Genomic DNA, 19938 nt, shown 5'->3' with positions numbered 1-19938 from the left:
TGTGGAGTTTAATGACCCGAAGCTGCACGAGGGCTTTGCGTCATAGTGCAGCAAAGAGCTTCTGATAGTTTGGAAAAACTGTGGATATGAGTGTCGCTTGTGTGCGATGTAGCAGTGGAGGGCTGCAGGATAGTTTAGGCTACCCGTGGTTGTTTAATGTGCAAACTGACTTGTACAGTACACGAGTGCTGTTATATCTCGCTGCCACCAAAATGGAGCTGCACCAGTCAGGTTTTTATCTCGCAAATGGGGAAAGCAGCATTTTCCTCCCCGAAACGGCTTGCTGGCGTATGCAGGGTTGCGAATGTTAATTACTGTGACACAGGCTTCTAGTAAGCAACAGCCCTGTTGATCTGTTAGATGTCCTCAAAGGGCTCTCATGCAGTTACTCTAATCTATAATGTGACGCATTTGGCCAAACTAACAGGTGTTCATTAACAAACTAAAAAGAGCACTTGTGCGGAAAGTTACGTCGGCGGATGAGATTAAAAAGGTTGCTGGAATGCAGTGGCCGCAGTTGGCAAAGGATCGGGTTAATTGAAAGACATGCGAAATGCCTTTCTCCTGCAGTGAGCGTAGTCAGTCTGATGATGTTGACAAAGTACTAAAGGGCCGGCGCGTACTGTGCAATCGTACATTAGAGGACAGACGGAAATTAGGCGTGCGATTCCTCGTCAACCAGGATAAAGCTGGCATTCTGCAGCATTCACAAGAGGGTGGCAGTTATTATATTTAGACTTTATAAGATCTTACAACTTAAGGTGGTGCAGGCCTGGATGCCCACATCTAACCACCATAACCAGATCGTCGAACGGTTCTATGAAGACGTGGAATCAGCAATGGGCAAAGTAAAACCACTGTACACTTTACTGTTGGCTGACATCAGTGCGAAGGTATGCAAGAAGCTGGCTGGAGACCTGGTGGTAGGTGACTGTACCGTAGGCTCTAGGAATAGCAGAGGGGATTTATTTATGGATTACAGAGAGCGAAATAATTAAGGATCATGATTACCTTGTTCCGCACACGAGTGAACAGGAAGTGGAAATAAAAAAGCCGAAATGGTGAGGCAAAAAAATCAATCCTAATGAACTCGCCTAGTTTTTTCTTTTAGTGTCTGCCTGCTGCTCTGTATTTCATATATTGAACAATTATATTGTGCTACAGATGTGCCCCGTAACTATTTTTGTGCCTTAGGGCCTTAAGGGTATGTAAATAAGTAGAGATACTTTGTTGCATAAAAAAGGTCTTCCGTATTCCAAAGTTGTCTTGAAGCTCGATATATTTTCATGAGTGGTGCGCGTTCGCTGCAATTTCTTCTCTAGTAGTAACGCACCAAAAATTTTCATTGTACCGTGCTTCGAGCGTCACATTCGAGAGATATGAGCTGCAAAAATTTCGAGAACCCTAAACCACCTGTTTTGACTAAACCACCTGTTTTGAACATGTGAGTGCGCTTGTTTAAGGGCCCCTGTGTGATAATAAAAGTCAGAATAGGCATGTAGTTATTTGCGGATGGAAGCCTACTCTTGTGCGTATTTCACATACAGAACCTGCTATAGATACTTTCGTTTTTATTGTTGTGAGGACAGCAAATAGGACGCGAGCTTCCAGCGGCATGGTCATTGGTGAATTCAGGGAATATTCCTTGTTCTGCAAAAGTACCAACCCTCACATCAAATATTTACTATCAGAGAACAAAAAATTAGGAGTGTCAAACGAATGTCCTTTTCTCTGGCGCAGTACGAGGTGTTGCAATGAATCAGCAGTGGTACTCCTATGAGGGGAAAATGCTGCGCACGAATCCCTCTTCACGCTGAACAAAGGGAAGACAGGTTCGTCGAGACAGACAAATGGGGCGTTAATAAGCAGCAATGGTAATTCGGTGGCATTAAAAAACTTTTAAAGAATTTTTAGCAGTTTCCTGTCTTTTTAGGTATTTATCAAGCACTGCCAGTAGTACTATTTCATGATTTATAATTTATTCATTGTTATTATAGACGGTCCTGATCACTTCAGAATTGAAATTCAACCGCGTACATTTTATAATTTTTGATATTTTTATCCCTAATGTATTTTCAGAGTAACACCAAAATTCTCAAGCTGATATTAGTGCCCTATCAGCGCAAAGACAAATTGCTCTTTGGTACCGCGCTGGTTTCTTCTTGGTACTCACTTTCTGAGAAAATAGAAAAAAATATTCTGCGATTCAATTAGTGCTGAACCTAATCAGAGAGCGAAAACTCTGTTGTATCAGGTAAGTATACGCGGCTTTGCCTCTACCATTGAATTCGTTCCGCACACTGGATAGGCAATGCACCCACTCTGCCAGGTGGCGGATAAATTAATGGTTGATCTTGAGAGGTTGGTCACCCAATGAACGCTGCGGCTAATTACTGCAGTGGCGCGTGTCTGCCACAACGTTTTCAGCGCCAATAGATGCGGCCCGCATCTTTCTCCCCACCACCACGTACCTCAATTCACGATTGAGGCGTCCACTGCCCCAGGGAGCCAATTATGCGCCTTCTTTTCCTCAAAATCATTGGTTTCTAGATTGCTGTCAACTTTAAGGGCAATTAACACAAAGAAAGCCGACGGCCTAAAGCTTTAGTGCCGCGTTTCTGCTACAACGTTGTGAATGCCAACGCATGCAGCCCACATCTGTCCCTATCGCCACGTAGCTTAAAGCGCGACTGAGGTGCCCACCGTCCCAGTGGCCAGTTATGCGCCTTTCTTTTGCTTTCGAAGAAAATTAGATTGATTTTTAAAATTCGTTTTGAAGAAAAGAAATGACGCATTAACTTACTCACATATATCGCAGTTGTTGTGATTGTTGTGGTTTATTAAAGTAACAACACAAAGGAAGGAAAAGATTCTTGCTAGCCCCGGCATCTGCCATCGATATTGAAGCACCTCAGCCGGGGCTGCGGAAATAAAGGATAGCAGGCAGAACGGAGAAATGAAGTGAAAAAGGTGAGGGTACAGGAAGTGAGGATAGGGGGAGAAGTAATATATACACAAAATAGTGTATATATTACCTCTCGCACGTCAATAAACACACCCGAACAGCACTACGTTGACTACAACTGGAGTGAGGCGTCCAGTTGTCAATTGTTATATCGGTGGACACCCGAACGAGTTCTCAGGAGGAAACTCTAACCGGTTGCGAGGAAAAGAAATGGCGTAGGAACCGTCTCACATGTATCGGTGGACACCCGAACCGCGCAGTAAGAGATTTGACTGGCTCACTTGAAGGTCAAAACCGCAAGCACCAAGAAATCGTTACGAGGTAGCGTAGTGAAGTTTTTGCTTCAATAGCCCAGCTCCTTCGTAAGTGTCAAGACACAGTGCACGTATATGCGCCGATGATAACTGATGCTGCTTGTGTTTTGCCAAACGCACACAGTTTTGTGCAAATGCTTCAAAGCGACTGAACAGCGTGTGAACCATTAGTAAACGTAGCTCAGTGTTGTTACTGTGTGGTCTTACACAGCATGCATACAGCTGAATCGTGTATGGAAAGCACCCCACACCTGTGTCATTTCGTCAAAGACTTCGCGTTAATCTGCTGGAGCATGAAGTACACTTTCAGTTTAGAGCGGAAGTGACACAGTATTGCTGTGACATTTCTAGAAGCAATGTGTAGGTTTTTCCGAAAATATGTTTACGAGAAGGCTTGCTGGAATTTCACGAGAAGAGAAGAACGTTGGTGTAGCATACACAAAGTTTCTTCAAATGTCATGGGATTGTTACTAACATACTCCTCCTTTAGGGTTTTAAACATTTGTTTGACACTGCGCAATTCGTGTTATTGAAAAGTTTGCTCTCGCCCTAGAATATAGCAGCCGTCACGGTAAGCTCTCCTCTTAGAGCGACTGCTGCGGTGACGTGGTGGCCCCTGGTCTGATCCCCGGACTAGGACAAATTTTTCTTTTACTACGAAGTTTCTGTGGAAGCTGCATACCCTTCCTTTGCTATTTTATGACTGCGCTTGTGTGGATGCCAATGAGTAATTACTCATTTATCATATCTTGCACTTGCTCTGGCCACCTTTCTAAGGGCTAATGAAAGGTAGTGATAGTTGTATACCACCGATTATCCCGCTCTGCCTTCAGTTCTGTTTACTGCTGCCGCTCCATCAAGACTGCAGTAAGAACTGCATATTGCAAGAGTGCGCACTCCCCATTTCATGAGAACCGTGTGGCTCAGACGTATCTCGCAACGATATTTTCTAGCCATTAGCTGTACAGGGTATTCCCGATCAGGGCATCAGAGTAGGATGGGCTCAACAGCCTGGATATTGGCATCACAATACTATGACAATGTTTAACCCGCAAAAGAAGCTTCCTGCACTGATAGCAAAATAAAGCAAATAAAGCTTGTGCTCACCAGTTTTTTGTTTTGCTATTCTAGTGATGCACGTTGAAGGGACTGTATTCAAAGCAGCCCTACTTTACATTAGTAAGCAGGCTGTTGATAGATTCATGCTCGCCTCTTCTTTGGCGACATGACACGAACCTTTTAAGTTACTTTGCTATGCCAGCAGTCGTCATCATGCAGAAAGGTCACGTATGATGCATGTTGCAAAGGAACTGCAGTGCACGTATAAAGCAAGAAGAATTATTGCGGGTACACGTGCCAGACACGAAGGTCAATTAAGATTCATTAGGGCTTTTTTATGAAATTTATACAGGAAACTCGTGTGTGCTAACGAAGTCTTGTGAACAGGCGGAGAAAAAGTGCGCATTTGATCATATTCTATGTTGGGACAAATTTTCTAGCATTATTGGTTGTACATTTCCACTTGACATAGATCGCGTTCCCAGTAGATTTTGAGTTTCTATTTCGCAATCGATATTTGTTTCAGTGCCGGCCTCTGTAGGAAGAAGTTCGATGATGGCTATCAGGAGGTTGGATGTCGATCGGTGGTAGGAGGTGACTTTTTAAAAGGTTATATTGGGTGGAGGGTAGTGGGTGACCAGCGGTGGCTTGTAGGTTGCGGATGAAAATTTATTGGCGGGTACCCTGTGGTGCAATCACGGCAGGATGCTGACACGTGCGCGCGCGCACACACCCACCCACACGCACATACACACACACACAGACACACACACGCGCTCACGCACGCACGCGCCATGCATTTTTTGGGAAAAAGGGTTATAGTGCTAACGCTGTAAAAATTAGATGAAAGTCTACAGTGATATGTATACGTAGGATGTGTTACTCTGATCGCTTGATAAACAGAAGTAAACTGTTAAATATACGCTATCTACGTCTGCACATTGATGTTTGGCGCCGCACTGTTCTATTTGTGAAGCTCAGAATACCAGCAGCCACAGTTTTACGAACACCATTGCAGACGCTCAACTGCAGCACTTCTACATTTAGGTATCTGATATGGCAGTTGAACAGAACGGCGTTTAAATGTTCTTTAAGCTGACGTTCTTCTATCAACGCGATTGTTTTATGACGCCTTTTTTAGACGGCAGCCAAAGCTTCCTTCTCTCATTCCAGTTTGGACTCTAAGGTCGCCTTCAGATGTTTTTTTCAACCATCGCTCCCCGAAAAAACTCACCAGCGTAACTAAAAGCTCCTTCCTGATATTTTATTTTCATCGTGAAATGCAGGTACATAAACAGATATCAGTACTGCAGGAGGAGATCCCGAAGTAAACACTGTCCAGGACCCTCTTATTAAAAAATGAAAAAATAGTGAAAAATTTGCAAGATTATCAATAACACAGGAGCATACTGTAGTGCAAAACGGGAAACTTATGCTACAATGCTAAAGAGAAGAAAGATTACAAATTTCAAAATTGGGTATACAAAACAACGTCAAAACGAGAAAAACGAATCGCCAGAAAAAATTCACTGGTTGGTGGAGAGAAGTAGCAAATGTTTTTAATGAATGGTGCAACGGGTGCAGATTATGGCACTGAATTCCACACTGAGATATCTGAGAAGTATCCTGATTGTTTGCCGTAATTAGTCATGGCCTTCGGTAAAAGCAGGTTATGTTGCTCAGAAAATTTATTTTTATTTGTAAACAGCTTCAAAGAGACAAAACTACAAAGAACGAAATGATTATTACGTGCTCTAAATATACTTGATGGCAACCTACGACGAAGCTGCAACGACAATGAAAGACTGCTAAGAGTGCAGTAACAATTAAGAACAGAGGCTCTGTTCTGACTGATAGTAATTACACTGAGGGCTTTATTTTGAAGGTGGCAAAATCAAAACAGATTTGTGTTGTATGTTTTGCTCCAGGATGATATAGAGTACGTATGGCGACTATGATTAAAGGCAAAAACAACATCCGGAGGGTCGGTATGTCGAAGCATTGCCGCACATTTGTTATGACTTGAAAACTGACAGCAGTATTATAATTAACGAGTTTCATGTGATACTGAATTCTTAGTTTCTTATGTAAAATGACATCGGGGAATTTTTAGTAATCGACGGGTGTGTAATGTGCGTGCCTAACTGAGGGGCAAGAGTTAGTTTCTTGTTGCGGGAACGAAAAAAATCAAAGCTGTCTTTTTGGTTGTATTTTGTAGATATTTTTTGGCTCCAATCATTACTTTTTAGGAGGTTGGTGTTTAACTTGGCGGTCGGCGTAGATAGATCGCCACCAGAGAAATAAAAAATCGAAGTGTCGTCTGCATAGGGAATTATACTAGAGTAGTTGAAGTCTTTTGGCAAAGATCAAACAAAAATATACAATACATTCCTTTGCGACACCAAGGCCTATAAATTTTTTGTTCGAAAATATGCCACCGAATTCAGCCACTTCCAACGTATAAGCAAGATAGTTACTGATTAGATTAAGTGCAGGACGATAAATTCTTAGACAATAATTTTTTTTAATATAAAGTTATGCTTGACTGTGTTGACAGCTTTTTGTTAAATCAGTAAAGACAGCACCAACAAAGAGAGCCACGATCAAGAGAGCGCTTAATTTAATTAGTGAGTTCTACTAGCGCAAGCTCATTAGAGTAGTTAGGTATAAATCCGAACTTGTTGGGTTTTAACAGATTGATTCAAAATATAATTTATTAGACTAATGACGATTAGGTTTTCAATAAGTTTTCTGAAAAATGTTCTATAGTAACATGACGACAGTTGCTTATTTACTTCGATCCCCTTTCTTCAAAACCCGTATCACTTTTCGACATTCTATCTTATTAGGAAAACTTCCGCTATTTTAAATTACATTGACAACCAAATGACCCGTACTGGGGATATGTCGTTGGTTGTAAGTTAAATTTCGGTAGAAGCAATCCTGTCTAAGACGCCTGGTAGGTGTATTGTTTAGTTTTGATTGGTGAAAAATACTCCAACGGGTGAAGTTGGCTAATGGAAAAAAATCTAGTGGTGCGATGTTTAGGGTAGGAACGAGAGGCACACTGATTTTGGTGGGCTATCGACTTTAGTATCAGCGGTGATACCATGATTGAAAGTTTGCTACGTCTGTAGCATTTCAGAAGATATTTGTGCCTTCGCTAAGGTTAGTAGAAGTAGGTTCCAGGATAGCCTGATTTAGGAATGTTTTGGTTAGTTGACAGTTTTTTCCTATCATAAAATAATTGTATTCAATTTGAATTTGATAATGACGACGCTTGCCACTCTTAAGTGCAGCTGCTAAACTCTGACAATATATATTGAAGCGGTTTCCAAGGATGAGGTTAAATGCTTGCTTTTTGAGTTTCTGTCCGAAATTATCTTCTTTTCTTCCGAATGGAATACATGGGTTTCTGTACATAGAAAACTGTCTCACGTTTGTTGAAGTAGTTTTGCAAGAGTTAAGGCTGTCATTTATTATACTGATAAACTTACTGACATCTTCATTAGAGCAGCTGCCATTAAAGACGTCACTGCCCTCTGTACGGGCTGCTATCTGTGGAGATTTCCTGTGATCAAATGATTGCACGAAATGACCTACGTTGCCCAGTAAAAGAAACGAATGATCTGTAAGATGAATATCAAAGAAGCCAGCTTTATGAGAGGAACCTATGTTAACTAAATTGTGGTCAATAAGTATGTTAGTACCACGCATAGAATCTGTAGGTGAATAAATTAATGATTTATACCATCACCGGAGAAACAATTCTTATATATAAAGCAGTAGACGCAGTTGTCTTCAATAATATTGATGTTATTGTGTACCTACATGTTTTTCTTTTCGTGTTTCAGTGTGGTAAATATTCAGTCTAGCGCACTACAGTAGGCGGTGCAGGATGACGAAGGGCAGCAATATATTGTTTAAATCATAGTATTCTTATTACGAATGATTGGTTTGTGAACTTCCACGTAACCAGGTTCAGAACTGCCTATGGAAATCAAAATTTCATGCCGCTGATCGCACAGTAGGACACGAGATGAAAATGTCGGACGCACCATATCGGCTACAGCGACGATGTGCATACTCCGCATGATATGATAATTTGAAATAAAAACACATTATCAATAACAAACGAAAGCCACATTACAAAAAGACATATTAGGGAGAACGCACGAGCAGTAAGTGTCAAAAATTCTTGAAATAGCCGTAATTGGAGGGCAAGCTGCGAATTTTTGGATGGATAACTGATGCAAAGTAGAAACGGCGCCACAAAGAAGGAATTTGAATTCTTGAAAAGTGTAGATGCCACGGTTGAAAGAAGAAAAAGCAGATCATTCGAAAATGGAAAGGCCACTGGGGCGGGGGACACGAAACACCTGACTATCTGTTGTCTTTCTGGCTATGTTCCGGCAGTTGTCAACCGACACAAGTATCCAGTTTCTTTCCTTTTTTTTCAAGCGCTTGTGCGAACAGTCGTTTGTTGTGAGGAGTTAGATGGTCGTTGAATCATTGGTGAAGATGAGTTCACTGTGGTCAGCACTGAAGTTAACAGATTCTTTGGTCAAGCGAGCATTCTGTGCTGTGGCTGCCATTTTCCTCGGGAACAAAATCTAGCAATAATATTGGACACGCGGTAATCAGCATAAGTCTATGCTACAGGGGACCAGACCATATCTCTAATGCACTAAAGAATCGCGCGAAGTTCTTGGACTGTGTGACCGGAACTCCTTTAATTATAATACTGTGCTGCCTGGAGTACTACTCATGATCCGACTCGTTATGTAAGCATCAATTTTGGCTCGTTTTTTTAATTTTCTGCCATTTCTTTTAAAGCGAAGCAGGGGTTATTTCAGCAGTGTTGAGACCTGATCTTTTTAATGTGGAATGCTTGAGCGCTACGAACGAAGTGAGCCTCCTTCTTAGACCCTATGCATTCAGTGGACTCGTGAAATAAACACTATTGTTCAAAACGCTTAAGTTCCTAAAATAAAAAAGTAGCTAACAACTGATGTGAGCTCCGTTTCTGGGGAATATTTTGTGCACTTTTGCAAACCGGTATCATGAATTCGGGATGCCTTTTGTGGGAAATGAACAAAAAAAGGGACATGGCCATGGTTCGTTACTTTAGTTCGAATATTACACTAATCTAATCTTATGGTAAAGACAACCGCAGGACACTAGAGAAGCCAAAGTTAGGTATTCCGCTTGGGTCTCGACTTGAGGTTGTGATTAGGCGCGCTTATGATGCACTTACATACATACTCTTTTCTCATGTGTCCACATCGTCACTCATAATGCCCACCTTTCTTCTATTTCTCTTGCCCCATGGAGATCATCAGTCAAGCTAATGATCCCTTGATGCGAAATATGGGCTGTTTTCTCTCAATAAAGATCTGTCTCCAATCTTGAGCTTTAAGGCAAGTAATGCTTTGGCTTCCTGTTTTTTCCGTCTTTATTGCAGTCCTCTTTTGCGGCGTCTTCAGAAGCTTTAAAGAGCTATTTTCAATAACTGCTTTCTAGGGGAATCAGTTTAGAGGGGCCACGGATGTGCTCTAAACTGCATATCAGATGCTGGCAGCTTTTAGAAGTATTGCTGAACCTTTTTTTATGCTCAATGTTTTTTCGATTCAGTTTTTAGCCGTTTTAACATTGGTTGTTGAGAATTGTGACACAACAGTTGACAGCTTAAGAAGCAGTGTTATTCGCGGGCTCCGTATGGAACGTTTACATGACCGATGGGAAGGAAGAAAGAAATGCATTGCGAAAAGGCTATAAAAAATTCTGGCCCTGGAAAGAATTACAGTACATAGGCTAAATCATCCTCGTTAACCACTTTAGCAAGAATGCTGAAAACCGGGGACACATTGTTACCTCAAGGAAGCCTGTTCAGATGAACAAGATGTGTCTGCCTGTAAATGCCTGTGCTTCTCTAGCCACTCTTTAAGAAAACAAGAGATGAAGCTGCGTGCTTCTTGAGATTGCCAGACTCTTTTAGTGCGCTACCACAAAGAACCCCACTCGTCGACTTCTTCGTTTCCTCTCTGGACAAATTTTCTCACAAATAAATAAGCTAAAATAAAACAACTTTTGGCCGCGAGTGGGTTTCCAGCCCACGGCGAACCGTACAAATAAGCTCCGCTGGCCACTGTGTTAGACCACTTCGCCATTGCCGGAGCCTAAAATCCGGGGTGTTTAATTGCTAGTAGCACTCCCGGCAAAGTAGTCTGCCGCGGCGTAAGCATCTGCCATCGCCCTCGACTTAAGACACTCGGATTTGGCACATGAATCAGCTCGAAGTAAGGCCATGAATTTTGAATAACGGGACGACGTCCAAAAACGACGGTAGCCCTTTTCATACCGTCGGACCTTCCACACACTCTGCACCTCTCTCTTAGGATTAAGTTCACGCTTAGCCATGAAGGTCTTGAATGCAATGAGAGGGCAAACGATTAGCTCTCGAGGCAATGAACCGAGCAGATTCTAACCCGTTCCTCACCCCTGTTCCATAAAGCTATGATGAACGGCCACAAATGCTCAGGCTGAACCTTAGGAGACACTTCCCGGCCCATATTGAACTTACTACAGAAGAAGCCGCAATCTGGATTCTAATACAGACAAACACCTTACATAACCCTTTCTAATACCCTCCTCCCTCCTCCGCCTGTCCCTGGTACGGTTGTAAGCCCGCTCTTTCCGCATTCAGTGGAATTACGAGAGAAAACCATCCCATCAGAGAACATCACAGACATCATACGAGCAGTTGGAGAAAGCCCGGACAAGCCATGGTCTGGAGGACCAACATGCAGACATAAAAGATATAAAAGCAAGCCCACGGGAGTCCTGAACGAATGCGCTAGCAAGACTTACTCGGCCAAAATTTAAATAACAAGTAGTGTTTAATCCCTCTCTTTCTACCAGATACTCGCGCTCCTCTTTGGATGTCAACGTCTCCAGCTTCTATCCGTGCGCAAAACCGAAGGGCTGGAACGCCTGATTCGCCTAGCTCTTTCCGACGAATAAAACCTTTTACATTCAATTGCTTAACTACACTAAATCTTCCATTATTTTAACGCGATATCTTTAAAAGGCGACGCTCAGCAGAAATTGGGGTATCGGCGTTGCTGGCCTCAGCGTTTCGAGCGGAAAATAAGCGCATTCCTTTGGCATGTGGACCTCAGAGAAATAACCTAGGAAGAAGGTGGATCAACTATGAAACGTGACCTTGAGGCGCCATCCCAACTTGCCCAATGCATAGTGAGAAAATGCACACCGTGGCACGTGGTAGTTAAGCGAATCATTGGCTGCTCGCGAAAAGCAACCTGGGCCGCAAAAGGCCAACCGCTGGAGGAGGAGGAGTAGGAGGAGGAGGAGGAGAGACTTTAATGAGACAGGAGAGGTCTGCCTGGTGAACAGTGAAATCAAGCACACTCAAGGAGTCACAAAGAGACACACACACGTGATTGTCAAAGAATGTTCACCAAACCCATGTCTCTAACAAAGAGTAAAATGCTTCTCTCCCTCGTGCACCCGAATCCGCGCCCATCAAGGGTTCAAGGAGATGCTCCAGGTGCATGGGGCTCTCCTGTTGGAGTCCTAAACACTTAAAAGTGCCTTGCAATGATTGTTCAAGAGTTGACAGCGGCAGATATAATGTGAAAGATTCTAGAGCACACCACAAGGGGGGAGAAGAGGGCTACTTGATGCACCAAATTTGTGTGGATAGGATTTAGGGAACGCAACGTGCAAGCGAATTCGGTGGAGACATTTCGATCACGTCTATCTGGACTGCGTGGCAGGTACCTCTTTCTACCGTCAGCGTCATCGCTGCCTGCAAGGTCGCAGTTAATGCGTAACCACTGCAGCATAACACAGTGGCCCCAGTCACAAGCCCCGGAGTGGAATCTGTTTAAGTAATCGACGATCGGCTGCTGAAGGCTTCCTGACGAGTTAATAGATTGTAGTTCAGCACGAGAGTCACTGAAAATAACCCACGCTGTTGGCGGTTTTTGCAGAATGTAAGTAAATGCTGCTCGCAGAGCAGCCAGCTCTGTAGCAGTGGTCGAGGTGCGGTGACTGAGTGCCGCCGAAATAGCAGTGCGCGGTGATGGAATCCAGACGCCAATCGCTGATGAGACGGATGTGACCGAACCATCAGTGTAGATGTGACGGTGCGCACTGTAGCTTCCGTAAATGTGTTCGAGAGCACAGTATTTAAGTGCAGGACCGGGGGTGTATGTTTTATTTCATGCCAAGAACTGTAGCCTTGATTTGCCATGCTGTGTACCTACAATGTGGGGAGGTGGGGAGGTGGTCGTGACAGCGTGCTGGTAGTGTGGTGGGAGAAGGTCGGAAACTTCCTCTATGCAGTACACTGCAAGTGTATGGTGAAGTGCACGAGCCACGAACCGCATCTGGGCACGAAACAACTCCTGGGTTAGCAGTACTGCTAGAGATAGACGTCTGCTCTCTGCTAGAGTACCCACTGTGGAGGTGTTCTTGAGAAGGCCGAAGCACATTCTCAAGGCCTTAGCTTGTGTAGCTTCATGGAGTCTTATATTTCTTTGTGAGATATCCTGAAGAGCTGGAAGACTATAGCGTAGAAGGCCTTCACAGAGCGCACCACCGAGCTCTAGTAATGAAGGTGTAGAGCAGCCTCGTCTGGTGGTGGAGAGCATAAGATAAAGGCGTAACAGCAGAGCTTGATCTTAAGCTGCTCTACATGTGGGGATCATGACAGTGGCCTGTCAAATGTCACCCTTAGAAATTAATGGCTTGCGGCGTATAGTATTGGGGTGCCAGAAACTTTCAGCACGTAACGTGAAAGAATGAACCTCCAAAATGCTATTACTGAGCTTTTATCAGCCTACATGACGACACCGCGCTTACTTAAAATGATTTGATGCAGCCTATTGCCCTCTGTAGTCGGGCATGCGCAATGCGCCTGTTGCGCCCGGAACACCACATACAGATGTCATCTCGGCGCAAAGGTAAATTTCGACCGTAGGAGGCAAGCATTTTTCCAAGCCAACAAGTGAGATACTGAAAAGGCTGGAACTTAAAATCTCCCGCTGAAATACACCGCGAGATATTTGATGCAGAGCTCTGTCACCTGCACTTGTTGACATGAAAAGTGATATTTCGCGCCGATAGTTACGCAGCCAGTTATACTTCCGCCCATCATTGCCAATTGATTGCATGGCTGAATGAACTGGTTCATGTTTGACGTTATCAAAGGCTCGCATCACGTGAAGAAACACAGCAGTGACCATAGAACGCTCTTGTTTGCTGCTTTTGACTCAATAACATTGTCAATGCTGCCGCGTCTTTTCAGGAACCAGACATGGCCGAAGGGAAAATTCCTCTTTTCGTCAGGTCCCAGGTAAGGCGAGCGTGTGCCATTTTCTCCATCAGTTTTCCAACGCAGCCTTAGAAGCGCAATGGGACGTAAAGCTTTAAGTCAATAGGTGGTTTTCCAGCTTTTAAGATAGGTATCACACGCGCACGCTTCCAATACGTTTCAAGGCTGCCTGACTCCCAGGAGGTGTTAAAAACGGCGAGCAGCTGTACCTTGGCCTTACTTCTCAGGTGAGAAAGAGCAGTGTAGCTTACACCGTCTGGTCGTGAGCAAAATCTTTTATTGGTAGCTGCCAAAGCCTCGTGATGTTCTTCCATAGTGAACGGTTCATCAAGGAGGGCAGTATTAGGTGAAAGGGCCAGGCTTTCGAGGGGGAATGGCACCAATATGGTCTTTAATGGAGCAACGACATTGGAACAGAAAGTCTCCGCAGCGTCCAGACGAGAAATATTTGTATTTACAGCTGCGCAGTCGAAAGGATTTAGTGGGGTGGGCTGACTACTGAGGCTGCGTACAATGCTCCATACCTTAGAAAACGGTATTCTCAGGTGCCAATGATTGGGAAATGGTGCTTTGAAACAATTTGTCGGAAAATAGACAGTCGTGTACGAAAAGTGCAGGCATTCTATAGGAAGATGGTGGCCGTGTTACTGCTGCGTTGCACGCTAAGGAGAGTAGCTGGTCTATTCACTGCTACCGCCATTGAACAAGAAGAGGTGAAATAAAATCAAGGATTGTTAGGATGACGTTCACCACCGGCGAGGAGTGTGATGTAAGGAAAGCGCGGACAGCCTCGAGCACTGCAGGGAACTGGTACTGTAGGAGTTTTCGCTAATGAATCCTTTGTGCGGGTGGTTCCAGGTTGCATACTGCGGCTGCCATGGATTGTTCACTTCAGTACTTGCTACAGGAGGTGGCTCAACATTTTGGCGCGGGGGAAGAGGAGATAACTCAACCGCGTTCTCAAAGCGTAGGTGACTGGCTTTATCTTTGTCCGGCTGTTAAGGAGCTTGCTTCGCCGCTGAAGAATTTGTTCTGCGGCGAGTTCCCCGGATTTGGTTGTGGTCAATTAGGGCAGTTTTTGCAGACTTATAGTCGGTATGGTTTGCGTTCTTTTATTTGTAGATCATTTTATCTTTTTCGTAGGCAGAGCAGCAGAAAAACGTTGCCTCAAGCGGCTGACCGCAGTTAGGACAAAGGGGGTTATCACTTGCACATTCACTTGGTTCATGGCTACCACCGCAATAACAGCAGTGAAAGGCAATTCGGTAATTGCTACTGACATGGCCAAAGCGTTGACATCTGGTGCGTTGCCGTAGTTTTTTAATGCACTCGTACACACGGTACCTTGTATATCCGAGAATGACGTATTGCAGAGCAGATTTTGTCGCAAATACAGTGCGCATGTTTTCTGAGTTTTCCAGGCGGCGGAAGAATTTAATCAGAGCTCTGTAGCAGCGCTGAGTAGATATCGAATTGAGAAGAGTCCAGGAAGGCAGACTTAATGACACCCACACCGCAGTTGCCGGGGCAAGGCTCGTAGGCTTGAACTGCAACTCCAGCTATGATCGTTATTTGCAAGATGCGTTCAGTTGCATGAGCTGTACTGGTGTCAAGTGCCAGAAGGTTTAGGCGCTGCCTGGTGCTGTCATATGCTCTTTGGTTTCGGTGACTGTTGCCTTCGGTCTTGAATTAGGTAATGCGCTAGCAATAGCTGTTTATCTAAGGTGCTCCCCTTACGCTTCTTGTCTTCTCTTCGTATTTTATTGTATATATATTATATATTATATATTATATATATATATATATATATATATATATATATATATATATATATATATATATATATATATATATATATACATACATACCTGAATATAGATTTAAGAGAAGGGCCCACTTCTCTTAAATAGGACTGAAGAAGACCGCACCCGCGGCCGAAACGTTGATAAAGAAATGTGCCTCTGTAGAAGTGCCCACTTCTCTTAAATCTTTATTCTGCGGAGCCAATGCAGCCTACGTTCGTAACGCGCACGCGCACGCGCACACGCACACGCACACGCACGCGCACACGCACGCACATATATATGCAAAGTTGAGAAAAGCTTCATGTAGGCACACTTTTATTTTGAGTCGACGTTTCGGACAGAGCCTGTCATTTCTCAATACCGAAGCTACAACGATATTCGTCCTCTTTTCAAGGAGTTGGCATTGACACATATGTATGACACATGAACAAAACAACAACCAAACGGATGCTGGAAAGAAAATTGGCACAAAAGACAAAATACGAGAAAAGAAAGAAAGAAGAAAAAAACAGAGAAAAAAAACGCGCAGCCCCCCGCCGCACACCGAGGAGCCGCGGGGAGCCGGCCCAAAGAAAAGAAGAAAAAGACACACGAGGACCAGAAGGGGATAATAGCCACCCGTCAAGGCGATAACAGAGCGGAGGCGAGTAAGTTTCACAGAAAGAAACGGTGGCGGAATCGTCCAAAACATAAAAATTAGAAATGCGTGCATTCACGTTCTCTGGCCATAAAGAGTAAACAAACAAACAGAATAAAATGCAGACAGGGCAGAAGACATCCGTCATCTAGAACCTAATTGGCACCCAGAGTCAAAACAGGGTGCTTAGCTTAACTAGACACACGTGCACTGTGCATGAAAACACGCACAAAAGAGAAAGAAAATAGGCGGCGCGACATCCCAGATTGGGAAAGGATCGTGTGGGGGTAAATGTGAATGGCGGGAGCATATAAGTGAGGTTTCTTCAATTGCACCCCGCTCGGCAAGGTGGTTGAACTGGGAAGATAGGGGTGGGATGGGTTGGGGGCTGAGGAAATTTTTATATGCGGATGGGCGAAGCTTGTAAAAGATGTCACTGGCGAGAAACGACCGAGGTATGTCAAGCTGGCACTCGTAAGGTCAAAACTGGCTCTGCAAGGTGCAGATGGAGTACAATACTCCTGGACTTTCATTAATGCTGTGAGGAATTGTTCCAAATTTGTAAATAAAGTTGAGACTCGTGTTGGTCTCTTTCCCGGGTGTTGTGGAACCCACCCTGTAGGACTGTTAACTTAATTGCATCAAATGGGTGGTTTTTCTCATTAATCTTTTTTGACAAGGGGAGGATGGGTAGGGGTAAGATATGCGCACGGTGGTTATTAAAGCTAATTCGTAGAGGGTTGACGGTCTGCCCAATGTACTGCATACTGCACAGACTGCATTCTAAGAGGTATATTACGTGTTTGAATCACAACCAATGATGCCATTAATTTTCCTTTTGGAGCCTGAAGCTCTGCTTACTGCACAGCTTGATGTTTGCATGTGTTTGCAGATCTGGAATCTACTGGCATCTGCAAACACATACAAACATTTGCATTTTAACTCTAGCAACTGAATACGTTCATCTTTCTATAATTTGCGCATATATATATATATATATATATATATATATATATATATCTGCTGCTTTCGTGCGTATTTATGTTTATTGGCTGCAAGCGAACCTTCAGAGTGTTCACCAGTGACACCCTCGTCCATAGCGGCGGACGTAGCACGTCCTGTATTACCGCGAATGTGACGTGGAACGTCAACTTTAGTTGACGTTAGTTGACGTTCCACGTAACATCCGCGCTAATACTGGACTTGCTACGCCCACCGCTATGGACGAGGGTGGCGCTGGTGAACACTCCCAATGTTCGCTTACAGCCAATAAACATAAACATCCAGGAGAGCAGCAGATTGGACAGCCGTCACTGTATCTCAGTTTGTAGAGCACCAAACGCGATATTCGGAGGTTGTGGGTTCGGTTCCCACTGCCAGCATGGTAGTTTTTGCTGCTGCTTTATAAGTAATCTTCTTTAAGCGATATATTAATCTAAGTATTATTACCCTACTTATCAGCACTACACATTCAAAAATTAAACGTTCCCCTATGCACCTTGGTTCTGGTGATTGCTGGCTCCCTTCATAAGTTTGTCAAACGAGCACCTCATTTTTTTTACCTTGTCTGCTATATATATATATGTATATATATATATATATATATGTATATATATATATATTGTCACAAATGATTTGCAGCAAAAGCCTAGACACAGGCCGCAAGGAATTAAGCAGTGTCCAAGCTGCAAAGAGCACGCGCGTCTCACTTCTCTGTCCTCAAGGCGCCGCCCGGTGACACCTGGCGGCATTATTCCTCCTCCCCATCCAAAAAACGGAAACAAAAACGTGGGCGCACTTGGAGCGAACGAAGTTCCCGTTATTGCGTAAAGTACGGCTCTATACGCAGTACGCGCACGACCTCAGGCTGCGGTCGACGGCGCGAACTGGTCAGAGTGCCATCGGGGAGGACTTCATACGTCACATCCGTGATGCGGCGCAGCACTGTGTAGGGTCCAAAGTAGCGGCTCAGGAGCTTCTCCGACAGGGCGGGGCGACGTACCTGAGCCCATACCCACATTTTGTCGTCGGGGTGGTACTCTACGTGGCGATGTCGTTAGTTGTAGTGTCCTGCATTCGTTGCCTGCTGCTGGCGGATGTGCATACGGGCCAGTTGGCGGGCTTCCTCTGCGTGCCGGGTAAATTCCTCGGCGTCTGGTGTGAGCGCCTGGTCGTCAGGGGGGCGCGGAAGCATGGCGTCGAGCATAGTTTGTACATCATGCCCATAGACGAGTCGAAACGGCGTAAATCGAGTCGGTTCCAGAATCGCCTTGTTTTAGGCAAACGCCACATATGGGAGGATCTCGTCCCAAGTCTTGCGCTGTACGTCCACGTACATTGCGAGCATGTCTGCTAAGGTTTTGTTGAGGCGCTCCGTGAGCCCGTTTGACTGCGGGTGGTATGCAGTAGTCTTCTGGTGATTGGTGTGATTCATCTGGAACACCTCGTGCATGAGCTGCGCTGTAAACGCGGTGCCCCTATCGTGATGACGGAGGACGGGGCGCCATGCCGTAAAACAATGTGGTGTATGAAGAAGCGCGCGATTTCAGGCGAAGTACTGCGCGGCACTGCCTGGCTTTCCGCATAGGGCGTCAAATAATCAGTCGCAACTAAAACCTACTTATTGCCAAAAGACGACACAGGAAATGGGCTCAGAAGATCAATGCCGACTTTGTCAAAAGGTGTGCGAGGTGGCGCAATTGGTTGGAGCAAACCTGCGGGCTTGAGCGGTGGTGACTTACGACGCTGACACTCACGACAACCTCTGACGTAGCGGTGGATGGTCTTTGTAAGTTTAGGCCAATAAAAGCCCTGGCGCACTCGAGGGAGCGTGCGTGCTAATTCCAAATGGCCAGAGGTGGGCTCATCATGACACGCCGAAAGGATGTCGTCGCGGAGGTCACGACTAAGACAGATGGCACGACTAGGAGGTAGGGCCGGTCACCGTTGCTGGAGTTTTTCGTGAACAGCACGCCATTGCAAAAGCAAAAAGAGGACAAGTGGCGGGAAAAGTGTCGAAGTACGTTGGAAACATGACTCTCCAGGCGATCACAGACTGCAGGTCAGCGTCAGCACGCTGCTCTGCCACTAAGTCCGAACTGCTGATCACACCTAGGAAACGATTGTCATCCTCTGCGCTGTCATCACCTTGCTCGGCGGGTGCGCGTGAGAGCCTGTCGGCACCTTCGTGCTTACGTCCGGACTTATAGGCAATTGTGTGATCAAATTCTTGAAGGCGAAGGCTCCAGACTGCTAGGCGGCCTGATGGTTGCCGGAGATTGGTAAGCCAGCACAAGGAATGGTGGTCGGTGACCACTTTAAAATGACGACCATAGATATAAGGCCGAAATTTCATCGTGGCCCAGATGACAGCGGAACACTCTTTTTCCGAGGTGGAGTAGTTGATTTCGGTGCGCGACAGTGTGCAACTCGCATACGCGATCACAGGTTCCACGCCTTCTTGAGTGTTGAACGAGGACGGCACCAAGCCCGATGTTGATAGCGTCGGTGTGTATCTCGGTAGCAGCCTCCTCATCGAAGTGAGCCAGCACAGGGGTAGTGTACAGCCGTTGGCGCAGCTGTGTGAAAGCAGCCTGTTGCTCGGCAGTCCAGGTGAACGATGTATCGTCACGTGTTAAACGGGTGAGGGGTTCGGCGATATTGGAGAAGTCGGCGATAAAACGACGGCAATAGGCGCACAAACCCAAGAAGCGCTTGAGCGTTTTCTATGTAGTAAGAAGAGAAAACTGGGCTACGGCGGCAGTTTTCTCGAGATCGGGTCGCATGCCATCGGCGCT

The sequence above is a fragment of the Amblyomma americanum genome, chromosome 2 (genome assembly GCF_052857255.1).
Source record: "Amblyomma americanum isolate KBUSLIRL-KWMA chromosome 2, ASM5285725v1, whole genome shotgun sequence".
Lineage (NCBI taxonomy): Eukaryota > Metazoa > Arthropoda > Arachnida > Ixodida > Ixodidae > Amblyomma > Amblyomma americanum.
This window is presented reverse-complemented; position numbering follows the sequence as displayed.